Here is a 27,660-nt window from a genome sequence, read left to right on the forward strand (position 1 = left end):
TTGAATACAGTGTACATACTTACACCTGTGAAAAGGACAACTTTTTTTTGACTAATTATGGTTTCGTATCAAAAAATATGGTTTAAGGAAATAAGCAAAATTTTCCTCTATGAAAACATCTAAAGTAGTCCTGTTTATGTAACCCTTTCAAGAAACACAGTCTTCCTTTCAAGTGATTTTAAATAAGGAAGTTACATCTGGTTCTCTCTCTGTGTTGCTGTCTTGCATGGACTTGCTAGAATCTTGTCACAGAATCTTAAAGCCCTGCAGAGATCAAATGCATTTTTATAAAGATTTTATGTTTGTGTTCAAGTACATTATATCCAGTTTAAATAACAACAGAGATTGCCTTAAATGTATGGACTTTTTATTTTCTTTTTTTTTCCTGGGTTCAGTTTAAATATAAATACTAATTAACATGATAAATGTTATCATAAAAGTTATTTTCAGCATTAGAGGCTGCAAAGACTGAGGGGGGGAGGAGGGGGGAAGAGATCTATATTTACATTTTAGGTTGTTGGGCATGCTTGGGTGTGCTCTGTCGAGTCTGATTGCCACATCTGTTTGGGTTCCCTCATAAAATACATAATTTGATTGTTGTCTCTACTTGTTGCTGTGGCTGGAGAAGCTGATAATAGAAAAACAGTTCAAATATAGTGAAGATGTCTGAAGGTGGTTATATTATTTCTGTAAGAAAAATTTCTGTTTTTCCTGCCTCACTGGCCAGAAGTCTGGCAGTCTGTGTATGAACAGAGTCTGAAAGTTTCTTCCTGCCTAGTGCAGGACAGGTTTCCAGCATGCCAGCTAGAGGAAACCACTTGAAGACATATATGCCCTATTCCTCTGTGATGTTCTACTTCTGTGAATGACACAGAAGGCAGGTTACATGAGAATCAAGTAACAGATATAAATAATGGTGTGTGTTAGTGGGCATTAGCTAAATTTCACAGACTGAAGATTTCTTTTTCTCTTAGTTCAGGACCAGTGCAGATTTCTTCCCCATTTTTTTCCTTAAACTTGTGATTTAAAGATCTGAACTTATTACAATAGGAAAAAAGGAAGATTTTTACACTTTTACTAGAGAATTGAAGAACTTTTCAATATGTTAATAAGCATCAAGGCCATTAATTTCCACTCTTGAAGGGAAAATATATACATTGTAAAATTGTGCAAATATTAGAGAAGTTTTTTAATAGAATGCCAAAAAAAACCAAGTACAGTCAGACTATCCATGTGCTTTTCTGAAAACCAGTGAGGAAATTGGTCTCAGCTTTCTGAAAATGTTGGGTTTTATAAAGACATTTGTAGTTTTCTGAGTTTGGGTAGGTTATATCCCTATATCCCTTCTTTCTTTTTCACAGAGGTTAATATGTCCCCACAAAACCTTTTTTTTCCCCCACAATTTAATAGTTTGCAGTATATCAAACACATCCTGTACATGCCTGGAGTTCAGAGTCAGAAATAATCTCTAACACAGTGCACCCAATACAGGATGCTAAAACTCATTCTGAAGCTTTGGTAGAGACTGAGGTTTGAGAGTCCTGTTGTATCCCTATCATGGTAACAAAAGCCTGAAGATTACTGGATTGTCATGATTCTGAACTTTGTGAAATTTTGTGAATTTAGAAGAATCAGATGTAATGATGTAAATCAAGAGCACTCTTATTGACTGTCATAATAACTAGTGCAAGAAATAGTCTGCTTCCTTCAGACTCTTCAATGCAAATTATGTTTATCATAATGCTAGTATGCAATAATTTTCATCTTTTTGAAAATAATGAGGTATTTTCAGAGTAAATATTTTACATACTTCCTTATATTTCTGCTGCAGTCACTCAGATAACAGCATGCTTTCTGTGGTTTTGTCCAATTGCCTTCAACTGCTGAGTGATTCTGTTGTTGTAGAAGAAGTATTTTCAAATAGATGTTTTTAATATTGTATGACAGCTCTAAAAGTGATAAGTAGCAGAACAGATTTATACACTTCAGTAGGTTGTGGGTTCCAGAGACTTTATCTTTCAGTTAAATATTATTTTATGATGCATTGCACTCACTTAGATTGCAGTATGCTTTCTGTGGTTTTGCCCAGTTGCCTTTAACTGCTGAGTGGCTTTACTGTTGTTATAGAAGTATTTTCAAATAGTTGTTTTGAATATTTTATGACAGCTCCTAAAGCGATGAGGAGCAGAATAGATTTATTCACTGTCATGGGCTGTGGATTGCATAGGCTTTGTCCCTAGGTTAAATGTTTAACTCTTCATGAATTAGGTTATGTTCTTCTTGATAAGCTTTATTGCTTTTTTAAAACAGTAATTTATTAGGTGTAAAGGGTAATGCATTGATACCTAATCAGGAATTCCTAGATACACCTTAGTATCAATTTAAAATTATTTTTTCTTGTAAGGCATGTTTTTCCTAAAGTCATTCATAACTAGAGTCAGGTACAAGAACTGAGTAGCTATATGTACAAGAGGTTACCATCTTGAGATTATGCCATAGTCAGGATGTTGATTTATAGGATTTCAGTATATTTTAGTACTTTTCTGAGAGGTACTTTGTGATCTTCATGTATAAGGATCATATGAACTTGGAGAAGAAATGGAAGAGGTTTTCTTTGTATCTTCCTTCTGTCAGTTTCTCTGGGTAAAGTGTTAGGGACAGAGAGGTTGAGGCATCATGAAGTCAGCCCATTCCTAAGTTAAAATGGCTTTGTCCTAAAGTCTCTTGGAAAACCTGGATTGCTTTTCAAAACCTAAATCACTTATTAATGAAATAAACAGAAAAATAGACCCCTCTTCATCAAGGTATGCATTGAAACCTACACCATTAGGAATAAGGTTCAGAGAAGAAATCTAAATTAGATGACTGATCAAAAATACTTATATAGGAGTACCTTGCTTTTTAGGAAATTCTCTAACTGCAGTTAGAACATCTAATAGAAAAGAATGGCACGGAAGTAGCCATATATATTGCTGTAAAATATGGGTTCCATATCTCTGTTATTGGTATCTATCTAAAATCCTTGTTTAGGAGTCCTGAGAGTGGCAGCAGTAGAACTTTGCAACTAAAATTGTAATAATCGAGCTAAATTACTGAAACACTTGATTCCTCCAAAATATCAAAGCAGCTTCTAATCCCATTTTAGTAATCTTGGCTCTTAACAACTTCCCATTCATCAGCTGGAAAAAAGAGCAAAACCACAGACACATAGGTAGTTGCTTGTGATATTTATAACAATTTTTGAGAAGGACAGTATATGACTGGAAATGAAGTGGGAGTTACTTGTGGTTGCTCTGAAATTACAGCAGCCTCTGGAGCAGTTTTGCCATCTAGGATATGATCTGCTGGGAATATCAGCATTTCCACAGTGATGTCCCTCCTCACAGTGTTCCTCATGGATGGAAAAGGAGTAAAGGAGTACCTCAGAATCACAGAATGGTTGGGTTGGAAGGGGTCTCTGGAGATCATCTTGTCCAAGCCCCTGCTAAAGCAGGTTCACATGGAGCAAGTTGCATGGGGTCATATCCAGGCAGGCTTTGACCACTTCCAGTGAAGGAGACTCCATGAACTCTCTGAGCAGCTTGTTGCAGTGCTCTGTCAAGATTTTCCTTGATATTTATTTCAGAAGATTCATAATGACTAGCATTTCATCCAACAAATAGCGTGTAATAAACATAGGGGCTTTTGTACCCTTTTTCTTTTCTTAAATCAGTCTGGATGTCAAAGAGAGTTATGCACAGGATTGTGAAGTATGGAAGCAAACATGGACCAATGTGAAATGATTAGGCAGAGCTGACAGTGGGCAAAAGACAAAAATATTATAGAAATTTTAATATTAATATTTTCAGGCATTTCTTAGGAGTAATCTATTCGATTAAGTCTTCATAAATTACAAGATAAATTGAATCAAAACAGTTGTTGGAACAACTCCTCATATGTGGATGAATGAGCAGTAGATAGAAATCTTTAACAGAGAACTCCGGTGAATTTTTTCTTGATTGAATATGTAGCTCAAACAGCACTAGCAAGTCATTTGTAGACAGCAGCATGTACTCAGCAGTTTGCTTGGAATTATGTACATGTGAGCCTCTGACCAAGTTGTGCATCCTGCATGACTGGTCAGCAAGCCCCTACTGGGCAGAATGAATAAGAGAAAAGCTCTTCCCATTTTTCATACTAGAAGCTTCAACTTCAACTGTATACAGTCTTAGAAAAATGAGAAATAGTCAGTTAAGGAAAGCAACTTGCTAGCTGTGAGAATTTGTAATAGGTGCCTTCAGCTGTTGATGCCTGCTTCAAGCAGTCTGTCATGTCTGACTCATCTTCTGAAGGCTTCTGGTCCATTGTTGCTGAAAAACCTGGCGTTCCCAGGTCAGTGTCTGCTGAAGAGTGTTTGTTCTCAACACTGTCACACTCAATAATAATGTGAGTGTCTAGTGCTCACATCTACACAGACCAAAGCAGATAAATAATGTAATTGAAAGGATGCCAAAGAAATAGATGGATGGAGTCCTCCACTCTGAGTTATCAATACAATGCTTTTTTGCAAACTTAGTATTTTATAATTAACATTTTAAAAAAGTCTTAGTTTCCTATGGGAGTTTTAAATGCATCAATTCATTTGGTTATTTCCCTTTTTTCAATACATTCACTCTTACTCTCACATTTATAAGTAATGTAGACACTATACCACAGAAGAAAAGTGAGTTTTTAAGTAAAGCTTCTCTCTTTGTTGCTCAGTTGCAACACTTTGACTATCTAATGCATCTTCCTACAGAATTCCTAATTTTTTATTATATGTTTCTGGCTGGTTTTACCTTCAGTAATCTTCACTCAAAATATTCCTGAGCTTTAGAATGTCAGTCTTTTTTGCATACAAATAATTGTACATCTTAAGGTTTAGCGAAGTTTTTGTGTTTTAGCCATTGTTTTTTTTAATAATTTTGTATAGGAGAGTTCTTCCTTTAGTTATGTGACCTATTTCTCTGGTGATTAATTGTTCAGCACCTGATAAAAAGTTCAGTTCAGCCAGACTGAATGCTGCCTAGATCTAATGAGGCAGATGATTTAATCTGACACAGCAACTCTGTTTTTTCCTTTCTGCAGTCATTTTTCCCAGAGGTATCTCTAGAGGTATGTGGTTCTCTAAGCATGTTTTCTTTATTGGATCAATAGTCAAAAAAATGTTCTTCTGTAAACACACAAAATTTCAATCATCCAAAGTGGACTACAAGAGCTATTTTCTTATTGCTGATGATTTGAGATAATGAAAGAAAAGGAGAGGACATCAGATAAATACATGTTTATTAATCAGATATTTATTTATCAGTGGTTATATCAGTTATTGTAGGGAATACTATCTAATTTTACACAGAAGAAATGTGATTATTAGTTTAAACCTCATTACTAAAACCAAATTCTAATACAGAAAATAAACCAAACATCTGAAACAGAAAAGAAAAAGGGTTACCAGAGAAGTGAGTTTTGGTGAACATTGAGGGCAATTCCTTTATTGGTCATAAGCATTACAATATTATGTCAGTAACGCTCACCAGCTGCTGCAGGTACATCAGATCAGACTTTTGTACATCCACAATTTGATCTATTCTTTTGATACTAGAATCTCATACTCAGCATTTTTTCTAGCAGTGTCTCTACAAAGGGCTGGGGTGTATATTGATAACCAGAAAAGACAGTTTCTGCTGGTGGGGAAAAAGTAATCTATATACAGCCACTTCTTGTCTGTGTCTGAGGAACTGTGAATAGCAACAGAACCAAGATGCTGCCTGCATAAGTTTCTCTGATGATGACATCCCTTTCTTAACAGCTGCACCTGAAAAGCAGACAGAGATTTATCTTGTTTAGTGAACCTGATATTTCTGGAAAGCCAAAATTTCTGTAGATAATCCATAATGTTAAAGTGCAGTGAGTATTATAGCCTTTGGAGAATAAGACCATATTCTTCTCTATAGGAGAATGTAGTCTGCCCTCTTGGAAAGTAATCTATCATCTCAGTAAAGTCCTTGACTATTTTTTCATTAGAAAGAACTTTTTTTTCCCATACTGAGTCAAATTTTATTTAGCCTGAGGATATACATGTTAAATTTTGAAATTATATTAACATGCCATCTGAGTTACCTCCTTTGAAGTCTGAGATTTAAATTTATGTTTGCAAGACAGTGAGAGTACCTTACCTTCAAATACCAAGTTTGCCACTGAACACCTGATAAGGTCCCAGGGATAGGAAGTCCAGCAGAGCTCTGCCTTACTTCACTTGTAACCTACAGCTGATGATAAAAGGAATTATGCACAGTTTGATTTTTCTATTTTTTTAATACATTCAGACAAAAATTACCATGTTCATTAGGTATGTTTATTCAACCTCAATCTAAATTGCATTCGTTTGCCCCTTACTCAGCACAGAGCTCAGAGCTCACATTCTGGCTGATTTTATGGCTAAATAAATAGTCTGAGATGAATCAGGTTACCAGAACAAGAGTAATTATTCTCAGGAGTAAAAGGGTATAATGGAAGGCAGAATAGGATGCTGAAATTGTTGTTTTGCAAGTCGACAATTGAGATATGACAAAATGTAGTTCACTTGCTCACAATAAAAATTGATTTAATAGTTCAGCAATAATGAAGAAGTCATTAAGACAGGAAGTACTCTCAATCAACTTGATTGCTGACCCATTCAGTGAGAACATGGCTCACCTTTGAGTCATTATTGCAAAAATTGTCATAATCTGCTAAAAGTTATACTTTAAATGCTACTAATGTTTCTATTTCCTTCCTTTCCATTATTTAACAGGATTATTATAATAAGCTCACTTTCAAATGCTAGAAGTTTTGAACTAAGCCAAAAATTTTTAGACTCAAAACATTCCTATTTAAAAGGTAAATCTCATAGTAAGAACCCTAAGGCTAAAGTAAGGCTAAAGATTAATCACAATATCCATTGTAGATTAACTTAATCTGTGTTTAGGAATTTCACTTTTTTCTGTCAAAAACTAAGTGAAGTTACTTTAGCACTTGTGCCCTTTGTTTTCTAAATATTTTTAATTTTTAAATAATTTTCTTCGGGAATTGAAATTCAGACTGGCCAGAGGACTCAAAATTTATCTCTTACAGATCAGAGGTAAGACAATATCCCTGCCAGGCCCATACTTGATATCTTACCATTAATACAGCTGAGTAATAATTAGCTCATCTTATACTTTTTTGCAAAATAGAGATATTCACATCAATGGTGGTTCTACACAGAAATAAAGATATGGCTGAAATTATTTGCATTTTTTTGTTTTGATTTTGGTGGTTTTCTGGTGGTTTTTGTGTTTTTTTGTTTTTTGATTTTTTGTTAGAAGGGCACATTAGAAAACTTTGGTAGGTTTTTTTTACATTTGAAATAACCATACTGAAGATGTGACCTTCTGTTGTGAGGTCTGATATGGATTAATAGAAATGGACCATCTCCTGTGGTTTTATTATTCTTAAATTTGCCAACCATAAAAAAATAAATAACATGTTGGATTAAGAGTGCTGCTTCAGAACTGTTCCATTTGGTTTGGAGTTATCAAACTAACATTTAGAAAACAATTATCTGTAGTTGTTTGCCTTTATGAATATAGGTGAGTATAAATATGTACACTGTTTTTTCATCCTTGGAAGATCCCACTTCCTCCCATTTTATCTTTTTTTTGTTTGTTTTGTTCCTTTTTAAAGATCCAGTAATCTGGGTATTTTCCTTCTGGCTATAAACCTGCAGTATCACAACTCTTAGTTTGTAAAGAGAGATTTTGCAGTGAGGAAAAATGATAAAGTGAAACTTTTCATTCAGAGATTTTTATTTTTCTAAATCTCTGTAGTGAATATTTATTGAAGTGGTAAAGTAGCAAATTCAATACTGGTATATTTTCTATATTCACTAACACTTTCAGACATCTCTTTCTTGTATGGTTGGATAGAATAAGAAGGTGTAGGACTGGAGTTCCAAGTACCATATTCAACACGGTCAGTATCACTATTTGGATTTATACAAATTTCTTTTTTTTTTCTTGTGAATGGAGGGATTTTCTATTATAATTGAAGAACAATAATAGAATTATTTCATTTTTTTGGTACTAAGTGTTATGCATTGTTTAAAATATGATGGTCTCAGTAACCAAGTACATGGTTATTTGAACCCTGTTGAAGCTGTTTAGTCTTGACCTCAGCCTGTTTCTTGAAAGTGAGCTGTAATTGGCAAGTAATTCAAGTCCTTGAGCAGTGCCCTTGCTGGGAAGATAAAAGGTGAAAAGCATCCCCCCTCATCCATCAGATAGTTTGTCAGTTCTAGGCCTTTTCTCAAATAATCACTGAAGGGAATGATTACCTCGCTCCAAGTCCACCACTGACCTGCTTTGGACTCATATATTTTTCAGCAGCAGACATGGCTGTGAGGAGCCATCCTAGTGAATGGCACAATTCAACAGGTAGTGAATCAATCTCGCCTGCAGCTGTGTTTTGTAATGCCATACTTTTAAGGACAGATCACTGTTATTGAGTCCTTTTGCTCAACAAAGCAGCATTTCTCTTTTTCAGTCCTGTGACAACTTGCTTTGAGGTTAAGGAAAGTGTGTGCAATATGCCACAGAAATGAAAGTGTATACTTTGGTATTTCTCCACACTGTGCTAGTTCTCTCTGGGGAAGATTCCCTAACCAGGAAGTAGTTAATATTCCCAGTAGGAACCAAGAGGGAGGATACCTCAAGAGGAAGCAGACATTTACAGCTCACACTCTCGGGTGTCAAACAGCATCCATCTTGACCCTAAAGAGGACCATTTTATTTACACTACTTATTTTTATTAGGTGATAGTTAGTGGTTCGTTTCTTGAAGAATTAATTTGTTTTAATATATGAACTTCTTTTCTAACTTACAACATATGTTGCAATATAAGTTTAGGAGGTATGTTGTAATGTAAGTTTAGAAAATGCCTCCATTTTATGATGTGTCTGATCATTTGAGTGTTTCCTCTCCAAGCATCCCTCACCAGTGTCCTGGCAGTGTGACTCAGATGGAAGCAGTTAAGTTTCCCGGTGAAGGGCAAAAAAAAAGTATCGCTGTAATATTGCTACTAAGATCGCTTCATGAACTTTCCAACTGCTAGATAACATCTTTCTTGGGACAGCTTTCAGATGCTGAAAGATTCTAAAACATTGAGGGATATCAGGATGGTAATGGCTTAGCTAGTTTTATAGAGTCACAGGACCATTAAGGTTGGAGAAGACCTCTAAGATCATTGAGTCCAATCTTTGACTGAATACCACCATATCAACTAAACCATAGTACTAAATGCCTCATCTGGTTGTTTTTTGAACATTTCCAGGGATGATGACTCCACCACTTCCCTGGGTAGCCTGTTCCAATCCTTGACAATTCTTTCAGTGAAGAAATTTCTTATGGCGTTGTACTGCAGTATGTTCCAAGGTTATGCTCTATATCCTGCAGTGAATTTGTGTCCTGACAATTTCTTCAAAGAGGCTGGATGGTTGTTTAGCAGCAAATGAAAGGTACAAGTAAGCAAGTGAAAAGTTTTTATTCCTCAAACATATGAAGTTGTAATTGAGCTTCAGCTAGAGATCTCTCAAGATATAAGAAGCAGATGGATTTAGGGACACAGCTTATAAATTACTGTCAAGTATTTATCCATTAGCCTATGGCTCTCTCTTCAATGTGGCAATGACATTAAGAATATAGATAATGACATCCATAATCCATTTGGGAATGCTCTTACCTACATCCCAAATAGTTACATTTAGTGTAATAGCTTTGTATACTTACTGCTCAGAGCAACCAAGTAACTTGGAGATGAGATATGCCTTTGCAAATTCCAGTCTCCTCTGAGCCTCCTCAGTGTATTTTTGTTTATATCTGTGGGTATTGATGTTCTTCCCATGCTTTCCTTTAAAATTCTAGTTCTATAGTATAAATCCTGATGGACTTTACCTTACATCACATCTGCACTGGCTGCCCAGTTTAAACAACACTTGTGGAACATGACTTACCAGTTTTCAAATCCCACAGTCTTCAATTCAATTCACATTGGCTACAACCTTTTGCAACAGCAGATGTAGTTCAAGCACAAATCCTTTTCTAATACAGGGTTTAATTAGTTTTATTCTGAGATGAGCTCAAATGCTGTAGATTTGCAGCCACAGTCTCATGAATATGATCACTGAACACCTTAGAGAGGTTATCGTCTTTTGTTTTCATGGCCGTTTAAACTTGTGTTTACCTCTGACATTTATTTTGGGCAATGATTGCCAAGAATTTGGCAATAGGTGCTTAGTAGCAGGACTATAGCCCACAGTTTGTCATCTGGGAGCTACTGTCTGTAGAACACATGCTGGTGATGGGGTGCATAGGCAGAACAGGTTTCCTTTTCACAGTCTGCTTATCAGACTCAGCTGGAAAAAAGCATAACTCTCAAGCCACGCCAAGCGAGAATTAGGAAGGAGAGAATTTGAACTCAGTTGTGTTTTGAATGAGAAGAACAGTTATACTCAAAACTGTGTATTTGTGTCACTTCCCTCTTGGCTGTGAGCCTGTCTCTGGCAATTGTGTACAGAACTCAGAGAAGCAGTATATGCTAGTCTTCCTAATTCTCCAGGCTTGTCTTAGGAATTGGTGCTACATTTACTGCCTTCCATTTGTCTGGCATGGGAAACATGCTTTAGACAGTATAGATTTTCTAATATCATACTAGAGTTCCCACTACATTTTGAACTAAAGGGATATAATCCTTCTTGCTATAATCTGCTACAATTCAGTTGTTTTATTGTTATAGTGCTTTTTTTACTGAGGTGCCATCTGAATTCAGACTGTGCTTGGCTAGAATATGCAATCTCCAGCTCATACTTTGAGTAGCTGGTTCAACATAGGATATTTTTAAACTTCTTTGATTCTGAATTATTGTAACTATTTGTAATCATGTTCTGTTTAAAATGTGCTATGTGTCCTTTTCCATCAGTACAGGGCAGGAGTGAGGTAATACCAGGAAAGCATGGTGCTGATGTGGCAAACCAGATGAGGAGATGAAACTGCCAAGGTAATTCAGGCCATGAGGTCTCTGCTCTCCATTCCTCACCAATTCCTGTTGCTGTCCAGCAGCAGCACTGGAATACAGGGTCAGCTCTGGCTGACTACACCTGGCTAGCAAGTATCTTTTACTTTCATCTCTGGATTAAACCTTCGCTAGTTATATTTTTGGACAGTATTTTATAACAGCAGCAGCATTGTTATTAGTCATCAGTATTTACACTGGGATTAATTATTTTTTGTTGGACAGCTTGGAACTGTTCTCCAAAGCAGAACTGGAGAGGAATTTATAACTGCCCATGCTTTTCTAGTGTAGAAATGTAAGCAGTTCACATGTTGGCTTTTTGGAGTTTTTAGTAGATCACCTGGGACAGTGGGACTACAGCAGCTGTAACAGTCAATTATTTCTCATAGGAAGCAATTTTTTTTTTATGGCAGAAGTAAATAATGATAAGTTTGCTCCCAAAAGAATTTGTATCAGCAAATACTGACAGTGTGGTTTCCCAACAACTTGTTGTGCACTAAACAGGATGGGCTGTGCTTTTTGCACGTAACAGGCATACACATGGAAACTCTTTGGAAAACTTCCTCCTTTTAAGGTTTTGGTCTGATTGCAACCCCTTAGCTAGTTAGATATTTTCTTTAAGGATGTTCAAAGACTGGGATTTGAATTAAAAAGTTAGTAGAGCCAACCTGTATCCTGGAAAGACTGTAGATGATGGTGGTCTTAGGAGCAGAAGATATCCAGCAGCTCTGATTTAGTACCATCCACAGAAGAAGTTAAGCCAGGACTTCCCATAGAATTTCATGTACTCTAAATACCCTTTCTGGCAAGCAAATACATGTTCACTGAGGTTCTGTTCCTGGCAGTTCTATTTCAGGAAAAAGAAATGTATATGAAAATGTAAAAGGCTACCAAAAATTTGGTGGAAATGATTATATCTTTGGAGTTACTAGTTTGTTTTCAGCCTTCAGCATTCCAGTTACAATCTCAACACATGTGACTGTCATTTAAAGCTAATGCAGTTTTCACAGATGTCGTAGTAAATTTTAACTGACTGAAATAAAAACTGGTAAGGGCTCCACTGTGTGAAACAGTACTTTAATTCCAGGATATCTATACAGAGGTAATTGCTGAGTCTTTGCAAGAGAAAGGAGAGTTTTTTCCTTGTATGCCTTGCAAAGCATACATAATGGATAATAAAGAGATTGCTTTATAAAGGAAACCCCTTTTGAGCCCAACATGTAATTATCCATTACAGAAATTGAAATGCAATTGCTGGAGTGCATATGTCAATCTTCCTCTGTTGCCCAACAATCACACTTGGTTTTTAATAGATAATTTTTGTCTGTCTTCTCTTGGCACAACTATTATATTTCTTGTTCCCATGATCTGATTTTGGGCTGTTTTCTACCTAAAAGCACAGATAATTTTTTCAGCAGTTTAGTCTAACTGGCAGTTAGCATTTTTATCATGTATTCAGCTTTATGAAGATTCAGCAAGCTTGTACAACAAAACAAGTTGTAGCCTGTCTCTTATTTTCATGGCCGTTTAAACTGAAAAGACATCTCTGCCTTTCTAGACAGTTTTTTCAGTTGCATATATCATGCCCCTTCCAAAAGCAGCTTCTAAAGTGCAGCACAATTTTAGTTCTAAATAATACATTTATTCACATCTTCAGATAAATTGTATATTTTGGACTTACTGTACATAATTAAAACAGGCACAGCAATTTTTCTGCTTTCTTAAGTGTATCTATTCTGGGTTGCAGAAAATGTCACTGTGTTCCCAGTGCCATTGATAGCACTGCTCTGAAGTTGGGAATTCATTCAGTATTTGTTCTTATCAACATGGAATGACTTTGCATAGCTGTGAACAGTATGGAGGAGGTAGAAAATCAGACATTTCACTATCTTTAATTTTCTGTGACTAAATGCATATTTTCTAAGTAAAAAGCAAAGGGAAAATCCTTAGGTAAATTTAGCCTGATACTCAGCATATCCTGGGATTATTTTCCCACTCTGCTTTAGAAGTGACTAAGTTTAAAACTAAAAGCAATATAACCAGTTTGAGATTGCATCTGAAAGGAGAAGAACATGTAGTTTAACATGACAGCATAATATACTGTATGGCAAAATGCATACTAGGAAAAATCATATTTTGGTAAGCACAAGTGTTTGTACTCGTCTTGTCTAAACTGAATAAAGTTAGAGAAGAAGAGACATGATCATATAAAAGAATTGTAATAACAAACACAGTTTAAATGCACACCTGCTAATTCTTTATGCAGTAGATTGCGTTTTTCAGAACAGAAAGATTTCTAAATGTTATGGATAATATTTTCCTTTGTTTGCTAATGTGATATGTTGATTTATAGACAAATATATTTCAGTGCAAATAAAAGAAAAAAATCTGGTTAGGATGAGAGAAGTCCTTCAGAATTACCTTTTTCCTATGAAGCCTTTCAATATTATAGACATTTTATAGGTATTAGGTAGGAGGTACACCTTACTGGCTGCTAAAGCTGTTCAATAAAGTATTTGTCAAATTGAGCTCTTCAGACATGGACTCCTAAATTTTAAGCTGTGTATTTACTATTGTAGTGTTTGCATATGCTAAATGAAGTATATTTTGTTAAAAGACATAGTAAAATATGATTACAGTTCATGTCAATTTGACATTTTAGTTTTTATTCCAGAAATAATGTAGTTACTGTCTTGGAGCCATAGTTTGCAGCAGAAACTATTTTAGAGTCTAGAAGAAATACTACATCTCAGGGGCCACTGAGCCATATAAAGAAAAATCTCTATCATTAATTGCTGTTATGCAGTTCTCCATGGGTCTTTTATGTGGAATATTTTACTCAATAATTCAAAAAGTGCAGCTTAAGGCTTAACTCAGGTATCTTTTCATATAGGTTTGGATAAAGCTGAAGGAAATTGCAACTGAAAATTGGAAGCATGCTAAGAAATTGAAAGTGCTTTTTTTATTTGAAGGAATTTTCTGTTTTGCAAAGGAATTTCAACATGCACAAGGAAAAGGAAGAAAGGAAAAGGTGACTTAGGAACACAATGCTTGTTGTGCCCTTTCCAATTCAAAAGCTATAAATATTAGAAGGACTTGAACAATAATTAATGCCTTGCTGACAGGCTGTCTTTGCTATTTTTAGATAGTTTAGCCAGGAGCTCTAAATGCATGTGTACTTAGATGGTCCCAAGAAATGCAACCCTATTGTTTTCAAGAATGTTTCAAGAACACCAAATATTACCTCAGAAATTGAAACTTTTTTATGTTTATTATGTTTTCCTGAATTTTTCCTCTTTTAGATTATTTTTCACAGAAAGGTTGTCCTAACGTCAATTTAATTTTAAGTTATTTTATTCATAAAATCTGTGTTTGGTTTTCCAAATATGGATCTGGAATGAAATGCGATAACAAATGAGTAACTACTTGTTGTTAGCTTTTTTCTTTTTAATTTTGAAGATTTAAGTGTAGAATTGAAGATTTTAAATTGGTGCCAAAGTCAGCTTTATGTAATATTTCATAATGGGTGTAATACAAAACAAAGCAAAGTGCAGCAAGGTCTTAAAGGGTAACATAAGATATTCAAATTCCTGTGTAGGTTAATAACTAAAGCTATAAAAGAACATTCTATTTATCCTAATAAAAAGTTTAGAATTCAGTTTATTAAAAACGATATATTTTATTTTGTTTGTTCCTTATTAGAAAGTGTATGAAATCATGCATGCCTTTTCCTCTTTTTAAAGGCAGCAATGGATAAAGCACATTCCACATGACATATTTAGGTTTGATTTGGTGTGTTTTTTCTATGGTGTACCAATTTATGATACATGAGTTCCCATTATTCTACACTAGCCCCTCTTATTTCAACGATGAACTCGCTTTACAGAGACAATGCCAATCCATACATATGTATCATATATAAACCACAGCATTTGCTTGGTGGTATCTGGAATCTGATGACAGGAGTGAGCATTTAGCTCTGCACATCCAACTTTGGATGGTAGTGAGTCTTAATCAAGCATTTATGCCAAATGTTAATTATCTGTTAATCAGCTCCAATAAACCTGAACCTGAGTACCACATGGCACATAAAAAGGGGTATTTCTTGATTCAGAGATAGTCGATATTATGGTAGGATTAAAATTCTAGAGTTGAGCTGCTAGGAAGCTGAACTGGAACAATATTTTTAGTTGTACAAGATAGAGATTTTGGTGTTTATAGAGAGCATTGTTTTGCTAGGTTTTAATTTTTCTATTCTTTTACCTTTACTCAACAGAATTGATGAAGTATCTAGTATGATAGATGGCTTGGGAAAATGTAACCAAATATGCAGTGCTGTGCTGGACAGACTGATTACTTTTTACAAATTGGATGGAGGAATAGGAGTTCTTTTTTGATCCTTTGTAAACTGAATCTGGATCTCACCCAATTTCCCTTCTGGCCAACAGACTGATACACTCACTCCACCAGTTTGTCTGAAATGCAGTTTGAACTTTTCTAGGTTGAATAACAAACTGAGACTTGTGCAAGAGAAAAGTTTCAAGGAGATTAGACTGAAATAATGCTTCTTTTTTCTCTTTAATGTCAATAACTAAATTATAAAATAGCCATCATAAAGAAAAAAAGAGGAGAAAATTCTTTTGATACTCAGAAATCTGTATCTTAACTCACTTGTAACTCTCATCTACCCCTTAAAGTCAGGCTGGATCTTTGACCATGAATTTTGCCTCATGCATTTTTCCTGGAAGAACTTTGGGATTCCTAAATTTCTTGTAAATGATAGAGTGCTGTTGACTGTATAATGATCTTGCACTACTGAGATGCTGTGTATCTATTTTGTTTGTGCTTCTCTTTGGTCTATGTCAAGAATTTAAGTTAGCTCCAAGTGAAAAGAAATTAGAAAGCAAAGCAAAATGAATAACATATCCCAAGCCATTAATAGTTTTAGCACCAGTCCAGGCAATATTCCCAAACTGGCAGGATGCATACAATATGTCAGCTGTCAAGCTGTTGGATTTTGGGACCAGCAATTCATTGTTAACCATCTGCTTTCCTCTTTTTCACATCATTTCATGGTTTATTTTGGGTTATGTTAACAAAATATTACTGCCCTAATGCACATTGGAATAAATTAATAGATGGTTCTAGGCTAGGAAGTTTTTACAACTGTGTCCTTGACCCATGGCATATTTGACAGTGCTTAATTAGGCAGATCTATTAGCCAGCAAATCTCTTTACAGAAAATCCATGGAACTAAAATGATCAGCTTCTGCAGCCGTGTACATAACAACTTTTTAGTGTAGATGGGAAAAATTCTAAAGAAATACGTAGATTATATCTGCATCACTGTGAAAAATTTATTTTAATGCAAAATATTTCATCAGGCATCATGTCTTTCAAACTTCATCTGCACCAAAGTTTCTCAGAGCTCAAAAAAGTTCCCTTCAATGGGACCTTCCAGTAATTGCAATTAGGATGTTCAGAGATTTCATCTGCTTTTAGAAATGTAGTTAAAATTGTAAGCCTTACATATAGGACATTGTAGTTACATTTCAAGACGATTTTTATTTCTGGTGAATATGGTTATAGATAATATTGCCTTCACAGCTGTTGATCTGGCACATGCACTGCCAGTGGCCACCTGTGCAGTGTGGGAAGCAGCTGGAGAAGCTCATGAGTAGAACAAGAAAATAAGCAAAGTCCTTTATGAACATCTGACTGCTGACTTAAAACAGGTATTAGAAGTATGCTTATTGACTGTCAGGAAGGAGAGAAAATATGCATGCATTGATGACTTGCATTATATCTCTGATTTTAACTCTGGATTTCAATATACTATTGTATTTAAAAAACAAATAAACCCACTCAGCAGTTAGTGTTTATACTGTGTGTTCCTTGCAGTGTACAGGAACTAAAGCTCAAGAGTCAAATACTAAAATGTATGGCAGAACTCCATGTGACATTTAAAAGCTAAACTTAATTCCAGATAATCTGGATATCCTATAACTGAAGTAGATTAATGTTCTTTGAAATGAAAACAAAATCATAAATCTTTATGGGTAATTGTGAGGTCAGTGTAGTTTTTCAGCATGTCATTTAGGCATATTGAAAAAGATAGATTATAGACTTATAATTCTATTAATTTGGAGGGAGGAGAAGATATTACAAAGAGTTAGGGCCCATAAGTCTAGTTTTTTTAAATGTTTAAGCATAAATAGTAAAACTTCCAAAAGTTTTTGAGTTAGGAAAATAATTTCCTTCTTTGACTAATTTTTGGCCCTTTTTTCATTTGTTGAATATCCTGGATTTTTTCAGTCTGGGTAAGGAATGCAAGACTGAGTCATTTTCTTACTAGTGGCTTTCCTTAAACAGGTCTGTGAGCATCTGTAGAGACACTGATCATTAAACTGGAGAAGCAGATGTACCAGTGCTCAGGGGAGACTCACCTTTCTCTCCCACAGCCACTGGAAAGTCACGTACCTGGGAAGTGTGTGACTTACTTTTCTGATGAGTCAGTCAATACCAATTGACTAGATTTATATAAAGATGTAGTCTTGGCAAGACAGATTGGCTGAATGCAGCCAGGTTTGGTCCTCTTCAAATGCCATGTCAAATGTCACCCTCTCACGTGTGTATTGACGTGAAGCATCGAGTTGTACATTGAAACTCTGACTTCCTTCTGCTTCATCTGAACAATTTGTACAACTTGCTTTCCCTGAAGGCATTAGTATGGGAATTGTTCCTTGAATGCGTCTGTGTTCTGGGATGCAACTGGAAATAGAACAATGTGACTTGTTTCCTCATTTCTTGCTTCATACTTGAAATCGTAGCCGTGACATCTCTATGGAAAACTGCCTTTCCTTAATTGACTCTAAGGAAGTTACTATTTCTACTCTTTTGAAAAGAGGTTTACTTGACTTTTTCAGACAATATCAAATTTTTCTTCCTTGTTCTCTCAAAGTCATCTCTTTATTTTGTTACATTTACTCATATTGCAGCTGCCTGCTTTACTTGTCTCATCTTTTCCTGTATTCATTCAGCATTGCTCTTTCTCCTCACTACTACTTTTGTTTTATTCTCCAAACTTCAAAATTGCTTATGTGCTTGCATCAAGTATTTTCACACCAAACATTTTCTTTAGTTCCAAGAGGTAAGTGTTCAAGCTTTTTAACTCTGCTTGTTGTATGTAACTGGATATTCCTTTGGTCTGAGCTGTCTATGTTCACATTATCGGTATCCACCTGTAGCCTTTAGAATAAGTGCTCTTATTGCAGGAAGTTTTTCATTTCATACAGCCCTTCCACCCATAATAGTTTGTAACATTTGGGCTTTCAGTTGTCAAGATTGCCTTACAGTTCGTAAAGACAGATTTTGCTTAAAGCGTGTTAGATGTCACAAACACTTTATCCTAGTGGCAAATATAGATAAATAAAATTAACTAGCTAAGTGGCTGACCTGCAGTAGATTAGATATTGTTAATCAATCAAAATTGTTTGTGGCTGGGGGACTTTTCAATAGAGTTTAAATCAAGGATATTGCTCCATTTATTCTGACCTTGATCTCTGCTTTGTTTTATTTTTAGTTTCCTGGGCATTAGTTACAAATTAACATTCATTTGTCCTTCTTTGTCCTTACTGTTGAATTCATTCAGATCTGATGGAGTTTATATAAGTCAAACCCACACATATACTCTGTACTGAAGTGTATGTAGTCACCAGTGAATATCTGAGGGCTTTGAGACCTTTCTAAATTGTAAACACCTCATAATACTCAAATGTAGTGCCATAATGTCCAGCATATACTAATTGCAAATCCTTATGGGATTTTATGGTATTCTGGTACTTCTACTTTGCTGGTGAAGTTCCAAGAAGGAACCTTAATTCCCTTTTCATACATCTGTTTAGTTGTTAGGGCTTTAAAACAGAAAATGAAGTGCAGTTTTAATAGTATTGATCAGTGATTGCTTTGTGACTTGGTTGTACAATATCAATGGAAATTAGATTTTAATGTTCTTGCAAAAATTATTCAGTTACTTATGGAATTTCTCATGGTTGAGGAAGCCAGAGATTTTTAAATTATACCAGACACTGTTGGTCTATCTCCTCTTTCATGGAACTTCTTTTGTACTAAAGCTTTGATTTAATTATTTGACCTAAGAAATCTGGACTTAATTTGCTTATAGCATCCTGGATGTGTTCAGCTTTCTTTTAAGACCATTTCAAATAATTTTATTGCTACTTACTATTTCTTTAGGTTCTACCATGTTTTTCATGCTTTTAATTATTGCATTGATTGATCAGTTTGAAGTGTTTCCACCTCTTGGCAGTCGTGTGACCTGACAGAGCACCTCATACAAAGGAAAATAGGAAACTCCTCCCCGAGTGAAGCTGCAGTGTCTGTATTTCTTTCTGAGCTCTTGCAGAAAGATCTGAAGGGAATGTTCTGTATCATCCACATTTTTACAGAACGCTGAACTAACTGTGAGTGCTCTGCCAAGCTGACACAAGCCCGTGCAGTGCAGGAGTGTGAGGTGCCCAGCAATCCTTGATGGTCAGAGTGACTTTCCATGCTCCAGCTTCATTACCAGTCTTTCTAGAACATGGGGACATTGTCCTTAATATGAACATAGATAAAAATGATTTCCAGAGAAAAAAGACAGTATCCTGAGAATTTCAGATATATACAGCTCTGTAAAAGGAAGCCATGCAAATGGCAAATAGGAGGAATTCAAGGTATTTTGTGTTTTGGGGGAATATGAAAAATAACCAGAAATATCTTTAACCACGAAGCTACAGAGTTAACTTTATGCTCCTAAAATGGATTAATTACTAGTCACTAAAAGCTTTTCCTTTGGTCCTTAGTCAAAGCCAAAGTCAAATATCAAAACATTTTTGGTTTGGTGGTTTGGTTTTTAGATAGAAGTACAGTCCAGGCCCTTCTGCCTTCTTTATGCCACTAATCTGAACATCACCATAGTTATTAGGTTTGTTTTACTATAGGTTTCAGAGCAAAGAAAATTAGGGCTGTCCATACTGAAGCACAGAGATGCCAAACTGGTATGGTCTGTTCAATAGATGTAAAAATGAGTCACTTTGAGGTTTCCAAAGTAAGGGAATTGCAGCATTATATATGTATCCATCTGAGATAATTACACACCAAATCAGTCCATTTACACTCTTGCACCATGTCTTGGTGCTTAAGATGTTAGGGCTCACATCAGCTGCCAACTGAGGTATCCAAAATCTTTATTTAGAGATGCTTTACAGTTAAGCAGATGTTATTTTCCTCTTCCTACTATGAACAAGCCCATTGTGACAGCTTGCTCTTTAAGATTTTTTCAATTTATTGGCTGTTTCTCATTTTAATCAGATATTTTGCTTCCCCCTACCAGACCTTGGCTTCTTCTCTTTATTTATGTATGTACACTCTGGGTAAAGGCAGTGTGAATAATGAAAACATGGACTGAAAGGGATCATATTTCTTTTAATATTGGAATAGTTGACCACATGTGCAACACTTCAGGAGCAGAACTTCCTGACTTACAGCTTTAGAACAGAAGCTCTCTCCCAGATGAGCTGGAAGCTTCACTGAAACTTTGCATTTGAATTTTTTACACAGAAAACACAACTGTTATTCAGCTGAAACCAATATATCATTAAAAAAAACTTTTGATTTTTTATATAACCTTTTTTCCTAGAAAAATGGGCCTCTAGCTAAGCTTTCATTTCATAAAATCAGAGAATCATAGAACATCTTTGGTTGGAAAGAGCCTCTGGAGATTATCTTGTCCAACCTGCTGCTCAAAAATGGGACCAATTTCCTAAAACAAAGTTGGCTGCGGCCTTGTTCAGTTAAGGTCTGAGTATGTCCAAACCCCTCTGGGCTGCCTGTCTCAATGTCAGAGCAGCCTCATTGTAGACAATTTTTTCCTTCCAAGTAATCAGAATTTTCCTTGTTGCACCTTGTTTGTTAGTGGTCATCCTTTCTTGGCATGCTTCCAAGAAGAGCTTGTCACCAGCCACCCACTGGCAATGGAAGGCATCAGTTTTTTGCCTTTTCTGCTCCAGGCTGAATAAAAGCAGTGCTTTCAGCTTCTCCTTAGCTTAGCTTTGGAAACTTCCCACCCAGTTCCATGGAGTGGTGCAATGGAGGTTGCATTCAGTGGTTCTTAGCTTCCTTCTGGACTACACATCTGCCAGGAACTATAAACTTTCCTTTGGCACTGGCCCCAGGGACCATGGGGCCATTGAACAGATGGGGTCAGGAAAGACCAAGACAAAGAAGGTATTGAGTAACCCAAGTTTTCATCTTTGTTATTACCACAAGGATCAATTTTATGGTTAGAAATTGCAAAGATTTTGTTGATTTTGTTTACAGACATTAGCCATTCTTTACAACATTCTTTTAAAGTGGAAGCAGCATTAATGACTTTGACCTGAACACAGAAAGCATAGAGAAGTAATATTTTTTAATCAAGTTCTTTAAATAATGATAATATTTAGAAAGCCATTCTTATTTTATTAACAATGTTATTTCCATTCAGCATAATGGAGGAAGAATCAATACTTAAATACATTTCTAAGATGAAGATTTGCAAATTCTGATATAGTTAAAAACCCTAGCATATATTTCTGTGTATCACCTTCAAGTATTTTGTACTTGGCACTGCAGAAGAGGCGAGTTTCCATGAATACCAGAATTTTGCAACTGTTCTAGTGTACAACATTGACCTTAAAGGTCATGTTTTCAATATACTTATATTTGTGGGAATACTTCCTTGTCAAGAAGTCATCAATTAGCTGTGTTTTACCATAGCTTTCTGCATTAATTTATGTTACCATATTTATGCTACCTTTTGAGTTTTGTAACTCAAAAGGTAGCATAAGTAAGGTTGCATAAATTAATTTTAAATTCAAAAGGTTTTGTTTTAGCAACTGATGCTTTTTGACAAATCACACTAATTCACTTGCACTCCATTCTTTAATTTAGAGATATTATAACCTGTATGAAAACTGAAGCTGCAACAGGTAAATCTCAGGGGATGCTTGAAGAGTTTTGATAGGTGTTGATTACTAAATCCCCTACTATTTGATCCCCACTCTGCCATTATCTGGCATCTGTTGTCTTTCTGGTTTTGAAACATTTTCAGTGTGTATGAGCTACTGGCCCCAGAGATGTAGTTGTTGAGAACTGACATTTTATGCAGGACAAAATAAGATGAGTCACAAGTTGATCAGGTTTCACAAAATTAAATCTGCAGCATTAAGGGTCTCTCTTAAGTATTCCAGGCTTCTGTTGTTAAGGAAAAATAATCGAAGGCGTGAGAAAGACATCCTGAAGAGAGGTGATTTTGAAAACTAGGAAATTCCTGCATCTTTGTGTTTAATTAGATATACTTCCTAGAACATAATTCATTTTCCAACCATTTTGAAAGTAACTTAATCCCTGTGTTAAAATATGCTTTCAAATGTGTCTGTAGCATGTAGGAAACAGTTTACTGACATATTTTCAAGGCTGACTTTACTATGTGTTTACAAAGCTGCATCTGCTGTGTGAAATCACACTGCTATATATTTACTAAGCTGAACATCACACATTGATATGGACAGTTTTTTATAATTACTCCAGCTAGATGTAATGCAGCTATTCAACAGCACATGCTGAGCTGCAGTAAAATGCTGTGGAACAATGAAATTTCATTGATACTAGTAAAAAGGTCCAGTAAATATAAAGCTCAGGTTGTTTCACTGTTGCTTACTGAGTTGCTTACTGAAATTTTCATTATTCGTTACATTGACTGAAGCTCTTACAGGTGAAATTTCACAAACTGATATTTTAGAGAGTTATCTTGTGTTACCAATAAAATCACTGGAAGGTATTATTACATAAGGAGGTTTTCTTCTCTATTTTACATGTCCACTATCAAAACCAACCTCAACCCAAACTGTGGAGAAGAGCATGAAGCTATTTAAACATTTTCCTCCCCCAGGTTTCATGAACTCTTTATTACTTTTCAAAGTATTAAGAATGCCCAATACACTTTTGAGCAAGGTGTTTTACCCACACCTGCAGTGCACAGGACAGTGTATGCAGGGATGTTAGCCTGCACTCTGGAAGCAGGGAAGCTGCAGTGGTGATCAGCTTAGCCTGAGAAGAGAGCAAGCAATGCTGAATGATTACACCTGTCAAGAGATGATCATCTGCATGAATTGTGATGGCTTCTGTGACTTCTTTAGTAGTCTCTATCCAGCTGCATATAAATATTACTTAGAGAAAATGTCATTCAAATCATGCTGCTGACAAGGTCATTAGATCCTTTGTATTATATTGTTTTGGAATTTCACAGCAATCTTTTGTGGTTATGAGTCCAGCTTTACTACACATTACAAAAAAAAAAAAAAAAAGGATAGACAAGAGAGAGGGGAGAAAGAAGGAAAAAAGTGCAACATTTAATACCACCCAATAGCAAGCTGTTAGTAAATAGATTTATAAAAGAATTGGGTTCCACTAGGGTATTATTCTAGAATTGCACTAGGGTATCATTCTAGAATAAACATCTTTGTTAATCTAAAGATCCATGACAGTGACAGCCAGAGCAATTTTTTAAGACAAGTAAAGTCATACAAGTTTTTCACTTGCATCCTTCTTTTGCAGACTTCTGTTGACAATATTTGAAAATTCAATTACATGTTCATCTGTATCTACAAAATAGCAGAGTTTCTTTAACAACTAGCTTAATACAACTGTGGCCCGAGTTGCAATTGTAGTGATAAATACTGTGCAACCAAACCAGGTGAATTAGAGAATAAAGGGAAGGATAAGACAATGCTCTTGCCTCTTTCCAGGGAAATGATTGTGTAAAGATTCAGCAGTCCTAGTGATTCACTGTCTTTGACTTCAGAAAAAAAAGTCTGTATTATGAAAACTGAGCTTTTACATGTAGAGCTCTAATGCAAGTGTTTCTTTTCTTATGATCTTGGATTTAAAGAGTGCCCTTGGTTTATAGGCCAATTTTTTTTTCATACACACCCAATGGCAATTTTTTTTATACCAATCCAGTGTCCTTCCAATATCTTTTCTAGGTTAAATATATCCAGTACTTTAGTGTTTCCTGCTAGGTGAAACTTCACAGTCCTTAAATCTTCTTCTAGTCATACATCTTCTTGCTGTCTTCCAATCTCTCTTCAAGCTGTCAACAACTTTCTTGGAACTAATATTAGAGCTAAAATGGTATTATATATTAAGAGAAGGATCAATTTTTGTATCTTGACCTCAGACAGTGCATCCCACTGCTTAAAGGGGATTTTAAACAAATAGAATCAGAAATTACCAAAATGTAAATTGATTTTATAATTCATTAAATGAAATGCTGTTTGATCCATCAGATTATCTTTCAGCTACATTTATATGGATCTGTGAACATATTTTGTACTTTCATGAACCACAGTTCCACAGAATAATAAATGCTACTCAAACTGTAGCATTTATTGTCTACATTCTATAATTATGAAATGTATTAAAAATTCTTTTTCATCTAATAGTATGTAGGGACATTAAAAAAAAGTTCAGTGAAGTAAAAATAATGAATAACTTGCTAATTTGATCTATTAAGCTGTTTTCCTTCTCAGAGAACTGTGTAAGAAAGGAGAATTAAGTGGTAGCTATGAGAACTATCCATAACCTTTCACATTCCTGCAGCACCAGACCATTCCCATTCTTGTGCCAGCATCAGATGTTTCTTGTGAAGCACAAGTCATCTGTGGCAATTAACTGGAACCTTTTCAATATCAAGGGCTCTTTCTGATGTTCACTCACTTCAGTGTTTTAAATCAAATACCAGCCTAATTATCAGTGACCTGCCATTCCTTGAAGGACACCTGAAAAGAAGAAGGTATTTAATGGAGGAATAAGTCCCATCAGACCATGAGTCTGACTTCACTGTGTTTTACACAGATGTAAAATGCTTCTGGCACCCTTAGCACTAATCCTGATCACCTCCCTCCTTAACAGGCTCTGCTCTTCATGTTATACATTTGTCCATGATCCCTGTTGAACCTGGGGGATAGAGGGTGTTGAGTGAGGAAATAAATTTTAGTTAAGAAAAAAAATCAAAACATCAAAACCCAAATATTTGTTCCTTTGCGTTTCAAAGCCAGGTAGAATTGATTTGAAGTCACAGTTACATACACCCCTAAAACTGAGCTGCAGAGCAAGTAACTTATAAATGTTCTACTTCCATATGAGCACACTGTATCATAAATTTCTCTTTATATCAAGTCTTTCCACTTGTTTTATGTTGTCTCCTTAGAGCAGCTTTGCTTCCTGATGTACTAACTGATGAAGAAAAGAATGGTTGCAGGGATAACTTATACTGGTAGTCTTTGAAGAATTAATGACTATATTTTTTTACATACAAAACAATAATTCTTTTATATGCCTATATTTAATTTACTAATTTTTTTCTATCTAGGGAAGGATTTCTGGTGAGAAACCTCCAGCCTTGTCTTTCCAAAAAGCTTCTTTTCATTCACAGATCTCATATAAAGAATTTCAAATTAAGCTGAATTTAATAGAAAAATCAGCACTTTAATTATACTTCTAATTTTCACAAAATTAGTTTGGGTGAAAAAGAATAAAAACAAGTGTTTCCCTTGCTAAAAGCCACAGAGCTTCAGATTTTAAAGGACTTATCTACACTTTATTAAAAAAAGTTCACCTCCCATCTGATTTTTAGCTTTCACTATGTGCACCTGCCCAATGTTGCCAAACAAAATAATGAGAAAATATCTCTCAAAGATAAAATTTTTTCATGGAATTGAATACAAAATTTATTCTTAATAGAGATTGCAAAAAAAAATTATTTTATTTATCTCTACTGAAGACAACATGTTTTCTAATCTTCTAGAAGCTATGTATTTCCAGATTGCACCCATTCTCTCTGGGGAATGTCCTTTAGATATTCAGCTCACTGCTGAGCAGCAGAATAGTTAATATGTTAAGTATTCATACAGGTAATCTGAACAAGGTATTACTTTTGTAACAGTTCTAAGAAATATTTCATGTCAGGAGAACTGTACATGGCTCATCCCTGATTACAAGACAAGGACACAATTCACTTAAAGTGAACCTTGAAGTCAATGGCTTTGAATGTGTGCAGCTTTTCCTCAGGAACTAAAAAGCTTGAAGAGTAATTTCTCTAGAACATTACACTTTATAAGCTCTCCAGTGGCTTAGTAGTTGAACTTTTCTGTTGTGTATTTACTTCCAGAAGTTGACTTGGATTTGAAAGCCTTGGAAGATAACAAATTGTTTTGTCTTTCCATAAAGCTTTGGTATTTTGATGGAGAGCAAAATGTTCTGGTTTTGTGATTAGGGTGGATTTTGTAAGACCATGACTTACAGGAGCCCTAAGGCACATTTTAAAGTGAATCTTACTCATTTCTGTGCAATTAAGGCAGTAAAAGGTTTAGTCTTTAGGCTATATATTAATTCATATCCCTCTTCAGTAGGGTGAGGGCTTTGTAACCATGGCAATTTTTTTTCACATTGCAATTTTAATTCTTTTCCTTTAGGAAAACAAATTAGCTAGCAAGTCTTGGACCTATTTTCTTGGTACAGCCATGCGTTGAAAGACAGAAGCATTAGTATTTTCTTAGACTTGTTATTCTTCTAATTACAAGAAAACTTTCAAGATCTGCCAGAATACATTTTTAATACAAAATCACTTATTTATGGCACTGCAAAGGCTGCAATATAGACAACATTTATAGATAACACAGAAAAACATGTTAACTGTAAGCGTGCTTTTTATTGGTCTTGGCAGAGCTGTCACTTGGAGTTTAACAAAATAAATGAGTTACTGTTTGCCATCTTGCAGACAGGAAGCTGAACCATAAGAAAATGTACATATTGCCCTAAGCTAAACATATGGAGCCAAGAAATATTACAGAAAGTGATACACCCTAAAGTATGTAGTTTGGTGGTTGCTCATTTAAAGAGATATTTCATTTTCTTACAGTAGTACAACATTTTCTACTGACCGTCGCTGTAAGTTAGGAACAATTAAGGTACCACTGCAGAGATTGGAATGAAAATGAGCTCTTTTTGCAGCTTGAGGGAGAGCATTGCAGTACTCTGTAATTGTTTTATAGCTGAGCAGGTGGATCTGATCCAGCTCTTGCTTTGCTCAGGTGAATGCAATACAGAGGTTTTACATACAACCAGCATAATTTTTCCACCTAAAGGGATGATTCCCTGCTACTAGGTTCAAGAGGGAAGGTTGTCTGAGGTCTAACTGGTCTTGGGCTGTCCTGCAGCCCAGGTGTGCTGAGAGCCAGCATGGGTACAGGCAGTGCAGGCACTGGAGGTCAGCCTTTCTTAAAGGCTGGGGCAGACCCAAACATCAAGAGCGAGCTCTGGGTCTCCAGTCCTTGACTGCTAAGTGTCTCTCAAAAGGCACATGCTTTTCATCCTAATAGCAAAAAAAGACAGGCTTGAAAATGAAGTGGGTTAGTTGCAATCTTATATTTTAGAAGCACTTGAATACATAAAATATTT

General features: G+C 35.5%; 1 protein-coding gene across 7 annotated transcripts in view; it reads left to right on the top strand.

The window, feature by feature from the left end:
• KCNIP4 (potassium voltage-gated channel interacting protein 4) overlaps window positions 1-27,660 on the top strand; it is a 388,682-nt gene that overhangs the window by 212,659 nt on the left and 148,363 nt on the right. The gene's annotated exons all lie outside the window — the stretch shown is intronic.

The sequence above is a fragment of the Agelaius tricolor genome, unplaced genomic scaffold (assembly GCF_023055355.1).
Source record: "Agelaius tricolor isolate 1412-34295 unplaced genomic scaffold, bAgeTri1.0.p SCAF_8, whole genome shotgun sequence".
NCBI lineage: Eukaryota > Metazoa > Chordata > Aves > Passeriformes > Icteridae > Agelaius > Agelaius tricolor.